This window comes from Parambassis ranga, chromosome 21, assembly GCF_900634625.1.
Source record: "Parambassis ranga chromosome 21, fParRan2.1, whole genome shotgun sequence".
Taxonomy (NCBI): domain Eukaryota; kingdom Metazoa; phylum Chordata; class Actinopteri; family Ambassidae; genus Parambassis; species Parambassis ranga.
In genome coordinates this window covers 1313044-1331082 of record NC_041041.1, presented here as the reverse complement: position 1 = coordinate 1331082, position 18039 = coordinate 1313044, and positions in this window count along the sequence as shown.

Genomic DNA, 18039 nt, shown 5'->3' with positions numbered 1-18039 from the left:
GCTATCAATATAGTTGTTTGTTGCAGCAAAGATGAAGCAGATATTGTCTCTTCACCAAACTCTAGTTTTTACTAAAGGTTGGTTAAGATAGCCAATGAGTCCTGAGAGGAGAGCAGAATATTGGAAAAGGAAGGACAATTAAGCGACCATGAAATGTTGAAAAGAAAAGGGGAAGACAGAGAACAGTGAGCAGCCTTTTTGTTCAGAGTATTCTCGACTGAATTTGTCGGCTTTCATTTCATTTCTCTGACATTCTCTTCTGTCTGACCATCCAAGTCCTCTCCTGAGACAGATGAGTGGAAGCAGAGTTCCACAGAGAGCTATCAGGATTAGGATAATTAATATCATCTCATTTCACTGTGATCCTCTCCGCGGCCCGCTGCACACACAAGGACAGGATGCAGCGAATATTGAGGCAAGAGTATCCAGTCGGCTGTCAATCTAGGCTGCAGCTAACCCCCACGCACGCACACACATCTCAACTCACACACAAACGTGCCCTCCTCAGTGGCTAAATTGCAGTTTGAGAGACGACAGGGGAGAGGCAGCGGCGGCAGCGGTGGTGGTGGTGGGGGGGCTGCCGGGCCCGGGGGACGCCATACAATGGAGTGTGCGGCTGACCAGCGTTCAGGTGAAATTGAATTGGAAATCTTCCACGGCTGGTTAGCATAACAAAGGGCCTCGTGGCTTTAGACAAAGGCTGCTTCTCTAATGCACAAAATCAATCTCTCTACGGGCTTGGTGCATTGTTCCCTCCCGCCATACAGGTGTTCCTTCAATGGTCCTTAATCAAAAGTGTCAAAACAAAGTTAAGAGTTATCTCTGCTCCTCCGCATCTGCTTCTGCAGAGCACACCGAGAGGGAAGGAGAGCAGACGGCTGAGCATATAGGATGCTGAAGGCGTTCTCCACACCCTGCACCGTCTGCTGCTGCTGAAGTCGTGGAGGAATCTAATTTCTTCCTTTACACGTCATGTGATCACAGGAAGACAGAGGTTTGTCCTCATTCCGCTCCAGCCTCCTCAGTGTCAGTCTGAAGGCCTGATTGGCAAATATTGGTGGAGCTGCCTTTCTCTCTGAAGGTTGTTTAACAATAGGAAAACACAAGTGTACACACACACACAATCCATCCTGCCCCAATACACTGACACTCGACCCACTCATTTCTCTGAAGGCCCGGAACCTTGTTCAGGAGAGGTTGAATAGTATAAGAATAGCTCAGAGCTCTGTCCGTGGCTTCTGTCTCCTTCACTCTGCATGCAGGCTAACTGATTCACCAACTACCACATGGTATATGTAGTAGTAGTAGTAGTAGTAATTTCTCCCTCCCTTTATGAGCTCCACCCTGCTCCAGGGCCTGTAACATGATATTTATATGGCTGAACTTTAAGTGGTTTATACGACAGCACAGCTACAGACACAGTCTATGAGGACTGTTAAACATCCTTGAACTAGTATTTTCTACATTCAAACATCCATCGATCTGCGTGTGTGTGACCGGGCTCTCTGTATTATGCTGTGTACAGAAAGGATGTATTATACGGCTGTTTGTTTTGATAAGGTGAAAATCTCAGTCTCTGCTCCGTCAGTGGATTATAAATAATAACATAAATAATCTGTAGACTAATCCCATCTTCTAATAAGCAGCATCATAGACTCGACGCCTCCAGTTTGACAGCTGCCAGACGACTATCCACCAGTATATATATATATATTCCCCTCTGCATTATGCTTCACCACGTGGTGTAAAAATGTCAGCTGAGAGGCAGCGAAATCTTTGAATAACACACTCTAAACTGACATTTCATGATCGTGACAACGTGATAAAAATCTCCCATCAAGAGCCGTATATATAATTACATTTCTATTTTCTGGAATATAAACCAGGCATAAATGTCGGTTTCACATAATAATATTAATTTCACAGGTCCATGTGATGAGAATGTGACAACTACAAACGTGACACCACAACTTACCAAAACAGGGTATATTAAGAGAGAAATAATCATGTAAAAGATGAAGAATTTCTGCTCAAATCAAAGGTCTGAAGAAAAAAATGTGTGAATCTTTTAATTGGAGCTAAACGGGTATGAAAATATGACGTGTGTCCTGTTATCCTGTGAGGTGGAGACGCAGTTTTCAGTTTTTATTACCGAACATTTTAAATTCTGCATAACTATGGGCATGAGTGACAGACAGGTGTCAACTCAGAGCATGAGGTCTCTGCTTTCATGACTGCTCAGTGGGTGACATCACTAACACGTGGTCCATTTTTATGTACAGTGTATAACTCTGACACTCTACCTTCTTCCTGCAGTGCCACTGAGCCCTAAACAACATCTGTGTGCATCTTTGTGACAGCAGCAGTTGTTATGGAATTATTAAGGCTGCAAAATGACTCCCTTGTTTACTCCTCGAAGACACACTGTGGATCAATATTCCCTACTTTTTATATCACTGAATATGGTCACACAGCCGTAATAAGTACAGTGTTAATTCTGAAGGTGTCTTAAAAACCTGTCTGCACATTAGCTTATGTTATTTGTTTTTATACATACATAAATAAATAAATATACATATATAATATAAAAAAATATAATTTTATATATATATATATATATATATAAAATAAATATACATTTTAGTATCTGTTGGTCTGTTGTGTGGACACAGGGGCAGTTCTCAGTAAGTCCAGCAGCCGTCAGCTCAGTCTCTCACAGCCTCTCACAGCCTCTGCTGCCCTGGCCCTCTGGGAGGACTCATGCAGACCAGTTGATTAAAAATCACTTAGTGGAGAACACAAACAAAGCTGTCAGCCTTTGGCTTGCCCAGGGGATAGAAGTGGGTTGGGGGGTGTTCAAATAAGAGATGAAGAGGACAAGAGGGGACATTTAGCAGGCTGATTGAAATTTGAGTCTAAAAATATGAATTAACTGGATTCTAATCTACAGTTCCACATCCACATTTCTGTGGAAGCTCCAAACCTGAGTGCTGCCTGTGTAGTGATGCTCCAATAAGAGAATGTGTTTCACTGTTTATTTTCTGCACATTATTATTTTAGTGGATTGAATGTTTACTTTCTTGGAAAGTCTAACAAGCTATGAGCATTTAAGCGCTGGTGTATCAGCCCACTGTGTCATTACACCACCACAACACTAGCTGGCACTGGTTAAGCACTGTTTTACTTTATCTCATATACCTCAAAAAATAAAGTTCTGGTGGACCCCATGGGACCTTAAATTCTGCGAGCACTGGTCTTTGGAGAGAGATGAATTATTTTTGTGGATTCCACATGATATACCTGCTAGAGAATGTTATAAATAAAGAAAGTCAGTCTGTTGCAAATGTGTAAAGAAACGTTAAACACAGACCGAACTAACGGATATATGATGTCACGTGTCGACAAATTGTGACTTTAAAGAGGCAGGTAAATCACATTTCAAATATATTTTGATGTTGGCAGGTAAATCTGAACATGTGAACATGTGTAGGAGGAAATGATCCCTCCTACACATTAAGCGGAACAATCTAAGTTGCTGCTGTCTGTGCTGCTGGGATGCGTAGTTACAACTTAACCTTGATGCAGATGTATATAAAAAGGCTTTACATGTAGGTGTCAGGGTCGAGTAATTTCACAATTTCTGCTTATTATCAATAACAAGGTTCCGTTTTCTTTCCATTTACATGCTCCCATCTGTCCAAAAATCCCAACGTCTCTCTCCACTGTCCCATCCAAGCATGGTGAAAACATGTTCATGTATTAATCACCTAATCATCCCAGTTCTGGTCTTTAGATTAACATTTGAAGCAAATTACTAATGGAGAACAATAAAAAAAGTACACACACTGGTGAGGTGACAAGTGTGAGGGCTGCACACATGTGAAGCATTACTGGCACTCTGCAGCCATTAGCGTAGGCCTCAGTCACTGCTGCAGCACCACAGGGGGCAGAAACGGTTAATCAGCTGGTCGGAAACTAGATGTGTCAACACATGATGACCGTTACTGGTCTGATCGCACTGTGACACCCACAACAGGAGTGAGTGAACACACACAGACATGGGGTTCACACACATGTGTAATGGACACACACACACACACACACAGCTGCCACTGACAAGGGTAGGGCAGCACGGCTCCAACGGTCTATTGGCCTTCACTACCAGATGGTAGTTTGCACCGGTTCTCCTGAGACAGACACACACACACACACACACACACACACACACACACACACACACACACTTACAGGCCATATTTCTATGAGCGAGTGTACAATAACACATACAACTTTCAGTCCTCAATAACACACATTATCTCTGTAACACTCTCAGTTGAAGGACTTGCTACGTGTCCATTCTTTAGCAGGTGCATCATCATGTTTAACAAGCTTTTAACACAAACAGATCAAACCTGCAAAAACCTTGACCTCAGCAGTTCGCACTTTGTCCACATTACTGGAGGAAAAGTAAAATCTGAAAGCATCAGACCTTTATTGATTTGTATTAAATCTCAATAAGAATGGGAACAGCCATCAGAGCCAAGGCTCAGCATTAGGAGCAAGGTGAGAGGCCTCCCTGAGGAGGAAAGTTGAAAGAGAAACTGCAAAAGAGAGAAGTACAGACAGACAATAAAGGGGAGATAATAGGTGTATAAGGAGAGGACAATGAATATGGAAGTCTCCCAGGATGCAGAAGCAAAGTCACCCCCTCAGTATCCCCACAGGGGCCTTTAAGGGTCAGCTGAGACACACATTAGTGTCCACTACACTGCCTGTTCAGATGAGACACTGCCATGTTTGGCGAATTATACATACATCCACTCACACACACACAGGTTATCCTCTCTTTCATGTCAACCCTCCTCGCCTCCATCTTATTTTTGCTGACCTGTATGTGGAGGGGTTGACAGAGGTGAGCACACAATCTCCCGACGCCCAAACACAGAGAATTGGATCGCCCCTGAGCTGACCCTGCCGGAGCATCGCCTTGCCTATCTGCACCTTGTGCTGTCTAGGGGACTGTTTAGGGCAGACGGTGACCCCCGTTGGCCCTGGGGTCCGTGGCTCGTCTGCCTCAGCTCCCGGGCAACATGACAACCTATACAAAATCCTGTCAAATGAATGATTGACATGTCCCCGCCCATCTTGCAGACATTCACGCATGCCCCCCTTGCAACCCAGACAGATGACCACATCTAGGCTCCTGTCGTCTCCCATATGCTGCACATAGTCTGCTCTGTACCAGAAACAGACATTTTCTCCTGGCTGCACCAAGACCATAAGGCACAGTTTGAACGGACGAGCAGGTTACATGGCGGCTAAATCAGAACAAACACGCCTTCACTTTCTTCATCCTTTTGTGAGTACTGCAGGGCGGTCCCATCACGCGCTGCTCTTCATAAACCACAATGTGTCCCATGCCTTTGCTGTACCTGTGGCGGAGGATTGGCACATACACACACACACACACACACACAAACAACAAACAAATCGCAGGCGCACACACAAACACAAAAAGAGGGTCCCTGCTGTGAGAAAAAGAGCTACAGTACTCCCTACATCAACCGTGGCCTAGATAAACACAATACACACAAAAGAGTCACCCCATGAAAATAACCCTCCATCTAAGCATCACTGCACTTATCTACTCATAAACATAGGGATAAATCAATTCAGTGAGAAACACATATTTTTTTCTCTCATTTGAAATTACAGCTGCGGGACCAAAGCTAGCATGATAGCATAGGTCAAATTCACTAACCTCTTCCTCTCCATGGCAACAGTCTACCTCTGACAAAAAAGGGCCGTGTGTGGTGTGTTGAAGTCACAGAGAATTTTTTTTTTTATGTATGTGTGTCCAGAGAGTGTTGCTTATGTTTCACAAGGACAGAAGAATGTGTGCATACGTTTGCATGAAGGTATATATCAGAGAGCGAGTGAGACGACAACCCTGTTATCACAGCGTCTGTATTAGCATAGCAGCGTCTCACCGCTTTGTTTTACTCTGACCTGTATAATCAGTGTCACATTAGCAACACAACAAATCAAACGCTGCGAGTCCCCCTCCCATGCAACCTTTCTCACACACACACTTACATGTCCTGCTTCATGCTCCCAGCTGGCCACCACACTGTGTCAAACAGATGTTAATTAATATGATACCTATTACACAACATCCAATGCTCCAAAACCACTCATTTAATTTCTTAAATTATTCAAAAGCAAAAACATGAACCTGATCAACAACAGTATTCATTTATGTTACAATGTGAATTTAAGGTTGTAATACAGACATTTTAATTAAGAGCACCATGGTCGCCATTATTAAACTTTTTAATTTCCTGTTCTATTTAAAGTTTCTCTTCTGAATTTTGATAATAAATGTATTTTGAAGTGTTGAACTTTGTATATTTAGGTTAAAGCCCCTTTAACCTTCAGCAGTTATCTTGTATTATTGCAAGTGTAGCTACACATGCTGCAGCTTGTTATTGTCAGGACAGTCTGAGCGATGTACCAGAAAACTAAATTCATCTCATGAACTGTTTCTACATGTATCTCTCCATCAGAAGCTGGCAGTAAAGATGTGTTTTTATCATGTTTTACCTGAGATCTGGAAACATCAGATCAATGATGTTGGGACATTCTATGACTCCAAAATTTGGACAAATATGAGTATAGAACAAATGTCCTTTCAGGGAAGCCTGGTCACTGAATTACTGTGTAAAAAACAAATCTTTGTACGATCATGATGAGTAAATATTTATATCTAAAAAACTGAAAATCACTGAGCACAATGCTGCAACTGTAAGAGATAAAAAAATAAAAGAAAACAATGAGTTGTGTTTGCACGTGTAGCCTAACTGACCACTCAGCTGCTCACTCTTCATGTTGTGGTTGAATGGTGAGTAATTTTATTCGATATAAGGACCACCTCACTGCCATAAATATTTCCAGAGACACTCAGCAGACAAGAGGTGTCAGTCTGTGCCTACAATGGGTTAATTCCCTTGATTTGGTCTTTAAGTGACTTATTACTATTATGAAGTATTCTGCACAATTTTCTGATCTTTAATTGTAGCCAGGACTTTAAAATATGAACGTTGCTTTGTGTCTGAAATCTATCCACATATTACTGTATGTTAGGCTGACTATTGATTATAAAATAAGCATATCAGTGTAATTATTCTCTTCTGATAAATTATATAATATCTATAGATTTATAAATTGAAACACACAGCTCAAGATTTGTTACAATAACACACGTCTGACTTTTTTTCTTTTTTTTAAGCCAAGGTTCCTGAACAATCAGAGGCAGAGTTTTGGAAAGTGGAAGTGATATTATCAGGTGCTTTCTTTGTGCTTCTTTTAACACCAGATGTCAGAAAACACGATTAAAAGAGAACCGCAACGGCTCAATGGCAGAATCAGAACTGCAAAGAAGACAATTAGAATGAAAAAGTGCAGCACCAAGACGGAGTCTTGTTCTCCTTTCCTGATGCACGAGCAGGAAAGTCAGCATCCGCTCTGCTCCCTCTACTGTAAACCCTCAAATATTGGGGGATGAAGAAACTGAGAAGAGAGGAAGGAAGAAACTGAGAAGAGGGGAGAAAACAGAGAGAAGACAGACGGAGACAGATGGGCGAAAAGACAAGTGCGGAAAGAGGGAGCTGAAAAGGAGAAGGAGAAGAGATAGAGGGGAAGATGAAGCGAGGAGAAGGAGGCGTACCGTAGGAGATCCAGCTGACATTAGCGGGTGAGTTTATGAGATGTGATGATTAGCCAAATCCTGCTAATCAATGACACATTCACATGGGTTCCTGCTCTGTTGCTACACACTAATTGGTCTATTCTGCAACAAATAGAGAGATGCTGTTTCCCACTTCAGTGTAAGCAATGCAAGCTGACACGGGGGCACATATGGGTGCACACACACACACACACACACACACACACACCGACAAGTGTGTCAAACATAACCCGCATGCACATACTGTACATCTGTAGCGGATTCTGGTACATAAAAGGTCAAATTGAGACTGATTCAATTTGAGAATGGATAAGAAGCAGAGGATCCTGCTCCAATCCCTCTAACAATAAGGAGAGAATGGGATCCCAGAGCGGGGCCAGTTCAACGAGCAGAGGGGTGGTGGTGGTGGTGGTGGTGGTGGTGGTGGTGGTGGTGGGGGAAGGAGCCCTAAATTCAATTTCACTTTGTTGAGTATTTAGATAATGTCTCCTAATGTAATGCCTGGCTGTGTGAGTGGTATAGCTGCTGCTGCTGCTGCAGTCCATTAATCACAATGCAGCAGCAGCGCCACCAATGTCTGAGCACAGGCACTGCGCCCAAAATCAATATACTGGGTGGACGGTGCAACTGCATGTGAATTTTATATTTACGATTTTTGCCCATTGAATTAATATCAGATTACCTACAGGCTGAACATACAGTGCACGCACACATTATCCAAACACAGTGAACTCCTGTGCTACACATCAGATTTATTTCAGCACTTCTTGCACACTTCCACTCTCTCTTTGTTGTGCCTCACTACAACCGTTCATCCTGCATACAGACACTGATTGAAATCGGTAAATACCACAGATAATGAAGCATTATTTGAACACTTTAACACCACATATATCTGCAGTATTGTGCTTGACAAATGTCTTTATAACAACAAGCTCAGTCTCTGAAAAACAAACATATCATTATCCAAACAATGATGATTTATAGGTCGCTTGTTGAGTTAAAATGTAAAATAAAAATATTTAATTTCCTTCCTACTCTACATAATGAGGAATAGGTCACATTGAGAACTAATGTACAGATTAATAATTCATTGATAAAACCCCCAGATGATATAAACATGAAGCAGTGACAGGTCTATATTCAGACCCCTCCAACATTTTGTCCTAATATTTGCACTCAGTGTTCACAAACGCAACACATCGACACCCACATCACGCCGGTCAATGTGGGGTGTATTCCTCTCTCGGTGAGTGCCGGTGCTTTGCGTTGAAGAGGAGGACAAGAGGAGGGTTCACTCAAACACATGACTGCTACAACCTAAATATTAGTGCAGGGACTCTCTCCCTCTCTCCCTCTCTCTCTCCCTCTCTCTCTGAGTGTGCCTCAGTATGTGATAGTGTGTGTCTGTGTGTGAATGTAATTATGTGCAGAGGAGAGGCTGTTTGGGGTAAATAGAGTTGCAATTATTCTTTTAACCTCTAGATTGTCAGCCCCACTAACACACAGGGGCCAGGAGAAGACAGACAACAGACAGACAACAGACACACGCTGAAACAAACTAAATGCTCAAATCTGTAACGCTTTCACAAAAATGTGATTTTCGCTCTCGGCTTGAATAAACGGCATATCTCCAACAGAAACATATACAATTTGATATAATTTCCCTTTATTTAAAACAGCGATTGACCCTGAACTGATGACGAACCATGTGAACATTTACTTTGTTCCTTTCTGGATGTACGAGCTGTGTTTAAAGCAGGTGCTAATATTCCTGTGAGAAGTGATTTGATTGCCGTGTGTCAAGACATGATAACACGGAACTGATTTAATTTGTGATACACTTACAGTTGACAGCAGCTGTTTGACTGAGCTGAAGTGTAATGCTCCATCAGCAGCAAATGGAGTAACCCATTCAGCACCAATACTGCCACATTAGAGACAGGAAGTATTTTCCCCCCTCAATACCTCCTAAATGGCTGATAGCAAAAACTGGTGACTACTTTGGAATTATTATGTTTTCCTGCAAAGATTTCAGGTGGGAGTAGAGCGCAATTCACATTTTATTTTCAAAATATTCACTACATTTAGCTCAATATTGTGTTCATTAAATATAGTTTCAATTTTCTACATTCTTTGCATAAATACGACCCAAACATCGGCCTATTTTCACACACATCCTGAAAGCAGACAAAGAGAAATATTAGACTTTATTCATTCAGGAAATGATCCTATATTATATTTCTGTGAGTGGTAATTTTTAATGTTCAGAGGTGTTCTCAATCAATGGGAGGAGAACCAGGTGTGAGTGAGTGCCCCGTTTTATTTAAACAATGTGGATCATTAAAGTTCTGACCCTCACTACACGTGACTGTGGAAGTGCACCGTGGCAACAACTGTTCAAGAATCATGTTCACAGTGTGCAAGGAGAAAGTCACACTGCTGCCCATTTGCAGTTTGCTAAAGGTCACGTGGGCAAACCAGAGGGCTGCTGGGAAAATGTTCTGAACATGGATGAGACAAAACACATTTTTTTGGTTTAAATAAAACGTTTGGAGAAAAGGAAACTCTGCACCCCAGCATCTAGAGCCTCATCCCCTCTGTGCAGCATGGTGGTGGTAGTATGATGGTCTGGGCCTGTTCTGCTGCATCTGGACCAGGACAGCTTGTCCTCATTGATGGATCAATGAATCCTGAATGACAGCAGTGAATTCTAAAGGAACATGTCAGGACATCTGTCTGTGAGCTGGATCTGAAGAGAAAGAGCAGCAAGACAACGAGCCCAAACACACAAGTGGTTCTACAAAGGAACGGTTCCAGAAGAACAGAGTTCATGTTCTGAAGTCAAAGTCCTGACCTTCATCCACCTGAGATGTTGTGGAAGGACCTGAAACAAGCAGTTGATGTGAGGAAACCCAGCAACATGTCAGAACTGAAGCTGCTCTGTACTGAGGAATGGACTCAGACTCCTCCAAGCTGCTGTGGACGACTGATCAGCAGCTACTGGAAACCTTTAGCTGCTGTTATTGCTGCACAAGGAGCTCACAGCAGACACTGAGAGCAGAGCTTCACACACTGTTACCACTCACACATATGAAGCTTTGGATCATTTTTAGGACTAGATAAATAATCTCATTTGTTTGACAGATCTGAAAATCGTTTATAAATATATATATATATGAATGTAAAGTAAATTTTAACAGGGTAACAAACGTCTTTATTAATCGGATCAGAATATAGAAATCACCCAAATGTGTAAAGGTTTTATCAGCTCATAATATATGAGGAGAAATAATAACAGCACTTCTTTACACAGACACACACACAGTGCAGGCTAATAATGTTATCTCCTCAGATCAGCAACTCAGCAGATCTTAACCGCATGTCACCTACAATAACACACACACACACACACACACACACACACACACACACACACACACACACACACACACACACACACACACACACACACACACACACACACACACACACACACACACACACACACACACACACACACACACACACACACACAGCTCTGTGGCCCTTGTCAATAGGACGTTAAGGGTTTTGGCACTAATGACCAATGTAGAGATAAGAGAGGAGAGGTTAATGTGCTGCTGTGGGTGATCAAGATAAGACCGATCCCTTCAAGCTTACGGACAATGAGACAGTGAGAAAGAGAGAGAGGATAAAAAAAAAAAACTCAAGTACAGGAAGAAAGAAAAAACAGAAAAATTAGCAAAGGCACTCCTGATGTTTAAGACATGTGAGAGTAAAAGACCATTCATTATGTGAGCTTTATGAATCATGTAGATTCCATCCATCAGACACACACACACACACACACAGCAGAGAACTGAATACTAAAGCAGCCAGTTCTGCCTTTCACTGAATGGGTTATCTGTGCAGCTCAAAAGACAAACCAAATATACGACCCTGTCTCGGAGACAAAGGGCCTTTATTTGGAAGCGTTCTTTGTGCAGGCTGGGATATATGTGTGTTTACAACACCTACATATTGTGTGTGTGTGTGTGTGTGTGTAGCCCTGGTGTTTGTATTCCTAGCATCAGGGGGTAGATGCACATTATTCTAATTGTTATTTAAACGCTTGTTCAGCTTTAGCAGACACTCAGTGCAGGCATATACATATATATATATATATATATCATATATATAGTATGTATGTATCCACATTCACACCTCCCTCCCCTGTAAGTGAAAGTAACATAAAATGGCTGCCCCCCCCCCCCCCCCACACACACACACTCCCTACCTCCACCCCCCCCCCCCCCCCATCTTTGTGGCCGGCTGGGTCGGCTGACATTTGGACACTTGTCAATCATCTCTTTCAATAGCCAAGCGGCAGGAAAAATGGAGTCGGGGGGTCAGCAACTCAGTGTATCGCCATGGCAACAACGGCACTGAAGTTCATATGCCTGCTGGGCCTGTAGTTCTGTGTGTGTGTGTGTGTGAGAGAATGTCCATTTTTGTTTCTGGCTGGAGTATATGTGTGTGTGTGTGTGTGTGTGTGTGTGTGTGTGTGTGTGTGTGTGTGTGTGTGTGTGTGTGTGTGTGTGTGTGTGTCCAATTGTTCCCCATCAGTCAGAGGCAAATACTCCTCCCATTTCAGCTCGTCCACCTCTCACCTTCCAACCTCACATGCAGCTTTAGCCTTTCCCCCCTCCTTCCCCTTGCTCCCAATTTTTTTAACCTCTCTCCTCCAAGCAGCAGGTCAAGGAACGAGGCCCTGCAGGACGTACAGCATCCAACAAAAAAAAAGAAAATGACAGAGCACTTAACCTTTCTCCACCTTAGCCTCTTCCTGGTCTTTGCCCCTTTTTGCCTCCTCTGCCTTCCTGCCTGGATGTTTTTCACTGTGATTCTTCACCCACTTTCAATCTAATTGTTTTCTCGTCTATTTGCTCTACGTCGGGATTGGCCCTTTGTTGCCGAGTGGGCGAGGACTGTGCATGTGTTATCCCCATGTTGTGGTTATGAGCACAAGAAAACAGTGACTGAGCACGCAAACAAACTATATGTGCCGTCTGCGCCACTGGTGGTCTGTTTATGGATGAATACGGAGGATAATTTGTGTTCTCAGTCAGGGAAAATAGCTCCGATTGAGCCTGGGAGGACAATCTACTGACCCGCTTACTGAACACTTATCGCAGAGAGGTTCACCGGTACTATTCATCCTTCTGGGGCCCCTAGCAGCCACACACAGGCAAGCTGCGGCTCCTAAACTGACATTAATGACAGCAGTCTCCAGAAATAAATATCTAACATGAAAATACAGGCAAATCTGGATATGATCAGGTTTGTACAGAAGCCTGGTAACGTTCAGTGTGTGTAATCCTGGTTTCATACGTGTGCTACCTGCAGTCGACCAGGATGATGCTCTAATGAACATGGAGGCACTGCTGAAGTTAAAATAATAATAATATGAATCAATACTACACTCTAATCAATATTTGGTGACTGATTTTTATTTAAATATGTTCTTAATTTTTTAATAATGCAATCTGGGGCTTTTCAGTCATAGTTCACAGTTAACCCTTATATGAATTTTTCATGTTTTTAGGGTGTCTGCAGATGGCCTCACAGAACATGTTCCCTCTCCTGTTGTACTCACAAAGAGCACTGTTCGTCTTTACAAACGGATCATTGTGTCTCTGAACAGAACTGGTTACAGTTCAGGGTCCTTTGGGTCTAAGTGTATTGGCAGTGAACGGTGATGATGTTTTAAAGTAGGTTGGTCAGTGAAAGAGCAGTTCTGGCTCAAGCTGAAACATAACCCACTCCCAGCCCAGTTAGATTTGTGGCGATGCAGCTCCGTTAGGAGAGAGCCACCTTGTGACCCAGCCGTCTCCGGCTTTCAGATTAACCTGCTAATCTTACTGTTACTCGTGTTTCATGTAAACACCTTCTGGATACGATCGAAGCCGGGATAAGACACATAACCTGGATACTGATGCTACTGATGCACGTGTCATTGGCAGAATTTAGAAATTACAGGATGTGTAGTCGGAGGGCAACACCTCTGCTGCTAACATTTAAGAAATCATTTGTTTTTGGCAAAGAAGAAACTCCTCTGGAAAACAAGTGCAACAAAAAAAAAAAGATTTGTGTGCTGCTCTTACTGTAGCTCTGGATTTTTATGAGTAAAAACTGCTAATAGCTGTCTGATGTGGATTAACATGCTCCATTACCCCAATGTACCAACACTGCCAGAATCATTACACACACAGAAATATGTGCTCCGTGACACAGACACCAACACTGCTCCATCCAAAGCTCCCTCGAACAATACACTTCTTGGTCCAACACACACACACACACACACACACACACACAGGGTCTCTTCCCAGGCCCATCAATGGACAAGGCCTGACTGGAATGGCGTAATTCTGGGGGATAATTCATGGATAATTTTGGGATAATCTCCAGCAAACCATTCGAAGCGCTGCCACCCGGTTTGCCCGCAGTCTGATTACCAGGCACCAATGCCAGCCACTTGTAGTGACCAACACCGCCAGCAAGCACTCTGCTACATACAAATAAACAAAACAAACAAGGACCTCCAGCGGGGAAACATCCAGCTCTGCACATATTCGCCACAAGACACACAAAAGATGGAGAGGTCCAAAACACACCCACGTGAAGACACTTTCAAACACACAGACAAAGCTGAGAGCATTTTCACTATGTGTGATTGCCATCTCGTGGAAAGAGTCCCCATATTATTAAACACATCACCTTTATTCTAGCATGATGAAATTATTCATTTTACAGTCCACTCTTGGACTGATGACCAATTTGCCTGCTGATATCAGGAAGTAATTAAAACATTTAAAAGCATCACCAACCGTGCAAAACGTCCATTAACAAATGTATTTTTTTCTTCACTTTGTAAAGACTTAAAATAATTTGCATAGTGGACAGCAGAGCTGAGAGAACATCAGCACCGATCTGTGATGATGCATAGCTTAATAAATACTGACATCTAGTGGCTCGAACAGGAACAACACAGCCTCTGGACCAAAAAAAGATGTCTGGATCCAAGTAAACACCTCCACCTCATGGCCACGACAAAAAAAACAAGGTGAAGGCTAAACGATTTCTACGCACTTTATTGCTGTTAAATATCCCGTAGGTTGTCAGGCAACATTTAAGTTCAATTCCTTAAAATAAAACATCAAGACAAGAAAATACTTTTCCAAAACTTTCCTGTAAAATCCAGGAAATAAGAAGCGATCCTCACACTCACTCACTCATTTGCACAGCAGTGTGCTCTTAGACCCTTTGCTATTGACATGCAAAATGAAGTCAGTCAGAGCAAGACCACGCAGACACACTCACAAACTCGGTTCACCCAGAACGTCAGGTTTACTCACCATGTGTTAAATCAATCAGATGTGTTTACATTTTCAAATCTGAATTCAACATCCTCTTACTCCACTGTCGCCAAACTCTGTCTGCGTTTAACCACACAAAAGGAAAAACTGGAAGTCCAGGTCACAGTGAGTGTCCAGAGAAACGGGTGTCGGCAGTCAGTGTGTAAATATTGCCTCCCAGATAATACAGGAAGCAGGGTCCCATCCGTCAGCCTGTCACTCCACAGGGAAGTTAAAAGTCCAGCACTCTCCTGCTCCGGCTGTTAGACAGTCAACAAACTGAGCTGAAGACCATCACAGAGGTGCAGCTTTGACCTGTGCGATTACAGATGATAACAGTGAGAGATAACCTGCGCACACCGATGCATCACCCTGACGAAAAAAGCTCACCTGTTCCCCACCGGTGCTGAAAGTCCTCCTGTCAGGTTTCAGTCAGCGCAGACGCACCGGTCTCCTCCTCCCGCCTGTTAGACTCTGACTGCCTCTGCTCTGCACTTGACCGACCCACCACTCTCCACACAGATTTGCCACCTATTCCATTTTTAAGACACTTTTCACTCACTTGCCTTCTTCCCCTCACGGCTGCCACACCAGTCACCTGTAGGCTTCGAGGTACTCAAACCCATTTCCCAACATCCCGCCCTCCTCGCCTCCTTCTTATCTGGTCTATCTCTCACTGTCACCTCCCTACCTCCCACTCACTTTTCACTCCTGCCCACTTCCTCTAATAAATCCTCTGCCTCTACCTAACCATTAGCAATTTTCTCCGGCCCACTGTTTGCTATTAGCCCCTCGTCTTCTTCCTCCTCCCCTTCCTCTCATCCCTCCACTCTCCATCGTCGTCTCTGCCTGTCCTCCTTATATATCCTCAGCATTCGCTTTGCCTTCTCCCCATCTCCAGCGGCATGAATATATTATTATCTACACAATGGGGCCCTGCTTATTGTTTATGAATTACCAGCCTTGCGGCCAAACAAAGCCTATTTTCATAAGAAACCTCCATTTCATTTCAGCTCCAATTAGATTGGGGGCTAAAGAATAGGAGTCCTCAGGCCTCAGCCCCTAAGGATGGCAGGTCCATTCAGCTTCATTCAATGGGGCCTTATTGCTTTCCCATACAAAAGAGCACGTGGACGGGCTTTCAGACTGAAACACCAACCAAAAATGACTGGGAGACAGTACTGTACAATAACAAATCTTTAAAGAAAGGACACTGAGTGCTTATCCTCCCATCCATCAATTCATCCCTCACTCTTCGCTTTCTTCTCCTCCTCTGTTCATATATTGTAAGACCTGGACATTAATGACAGACAGTTGAAAGAGAAAGGGAGTGAAAGAAAGAGAAGAAGAAAGAGGCAAAGCAGCTCAGTTTTTCACAATACATGTCAAGTCTAAATGATCACTGCCTGCTGAATAGACAGAGGGAAAGGAACCGAGATGTGTGTGTGTGTGTGTACAGCAGATTGATTCTCTGCTTTGAAAAGAGAGAGAAAAGAGTGAAGGAAAAAGAGAGGAAGACCTTGATGCTTTTTTTCTTCACTCCACAATAGTCGGTGGGGTCTGAGCCGTATTGTGTAGCACCCAAAGTGACAAGCTGTCACTCCGTCCCAAGAAAGAGTCAGAGAGAGTGAAGAGGGGCTGCAGGGGCAGGTCAGAACCCTGATAATACATGTCTGCCTCTTCATCTCACAAGTTTCTCACCTACCAGACACTTGACAGGAAGAAGAAGCCTCTTAAATCCCCACGATTAGAAAGAAAGGAAAGCTGGAGCCCACGTGTTCGCTCCACGCTGTCAGAGGTTTCTACACCTATGTATAAATGGGCCATTCCATGAGAAATCATCCAGCTTCAGGCACATCAGACTGATGCACATCTATCAATATGATGGAGAAATGTAACCAGTGTAACCATCTGTAAAATACAGCCCTCTTAGTTTTTGGTCAATTTACTTTTCTTTAAGCTAAAAAGAATGGAGGGACAGATGTTCATAGTCCTTCATGGTCCTTCATAGACCACTCACAGATATGTAGTATTGGATGATGAAGTCTAATATTTCCATCCATTTGTTTGACTGGGTTCTCTTTCTTCTTTCAGGAAAAGAGGCTGATATATTTTGCGTCACATTTATGGAGAAATATACAACGTTCACAAACATTCAAGCCCCAGTGTACATATTCAGGTAAACCTCCCAGTATCCAGGACCTTTTCATGGTCTGGTTCATTATCATGGGCTGAGTGGCAGCAAGCCAGCCAAAGTCAGGCCAGCAAGGTCAGAGCACGGCAGCGGTGGCCTTTATCTGCCAGGATCTGCTCACAGGATGAATGTGTGGACCGTGCTTTTGTCTCTATGGGGGAATATTCAACGTGAAACAAAAGACGACTGTTTTCATGACTAATGAGTGGACGAGGTGAGAGTCACAGTGAAAAGGTTGACATCTGTGCTTATTCATCCAACAGCAGCAGCAGAACAGGATCATCTCCTCCACAAAGCTCGTCACGATTACCAAGGTGCACACAATAGGTTTTAATGGCAGCGCACACACACACTCTAAGAAGATGCAGTAAATATCACGGCGACACGAGTCTTCTTTCTACACTTTTGTAAGGCTTTCATTCAGTTCTCTCCGACACTGCAGGTTGTTTATGGTTCAGTTCACTGATGATGTGAAGAAAGAACAGAACAGAAGCAGCAGCACTAACGCTGAGCCTGCACATGATGGGACGATAATAACTCCCCCAACACTTCATGCATGGTGGACAGGCGGCAGACTGTCCGTCCTTGTCGGTCACTCTAGGCCAACAGCAGAATATGATCATCTGAATGACATGAGACGGATTTATTCCTGAGCAGCAGCAAGAAAAGTCATGAAACATGCAGCAGGTCATTCAGGA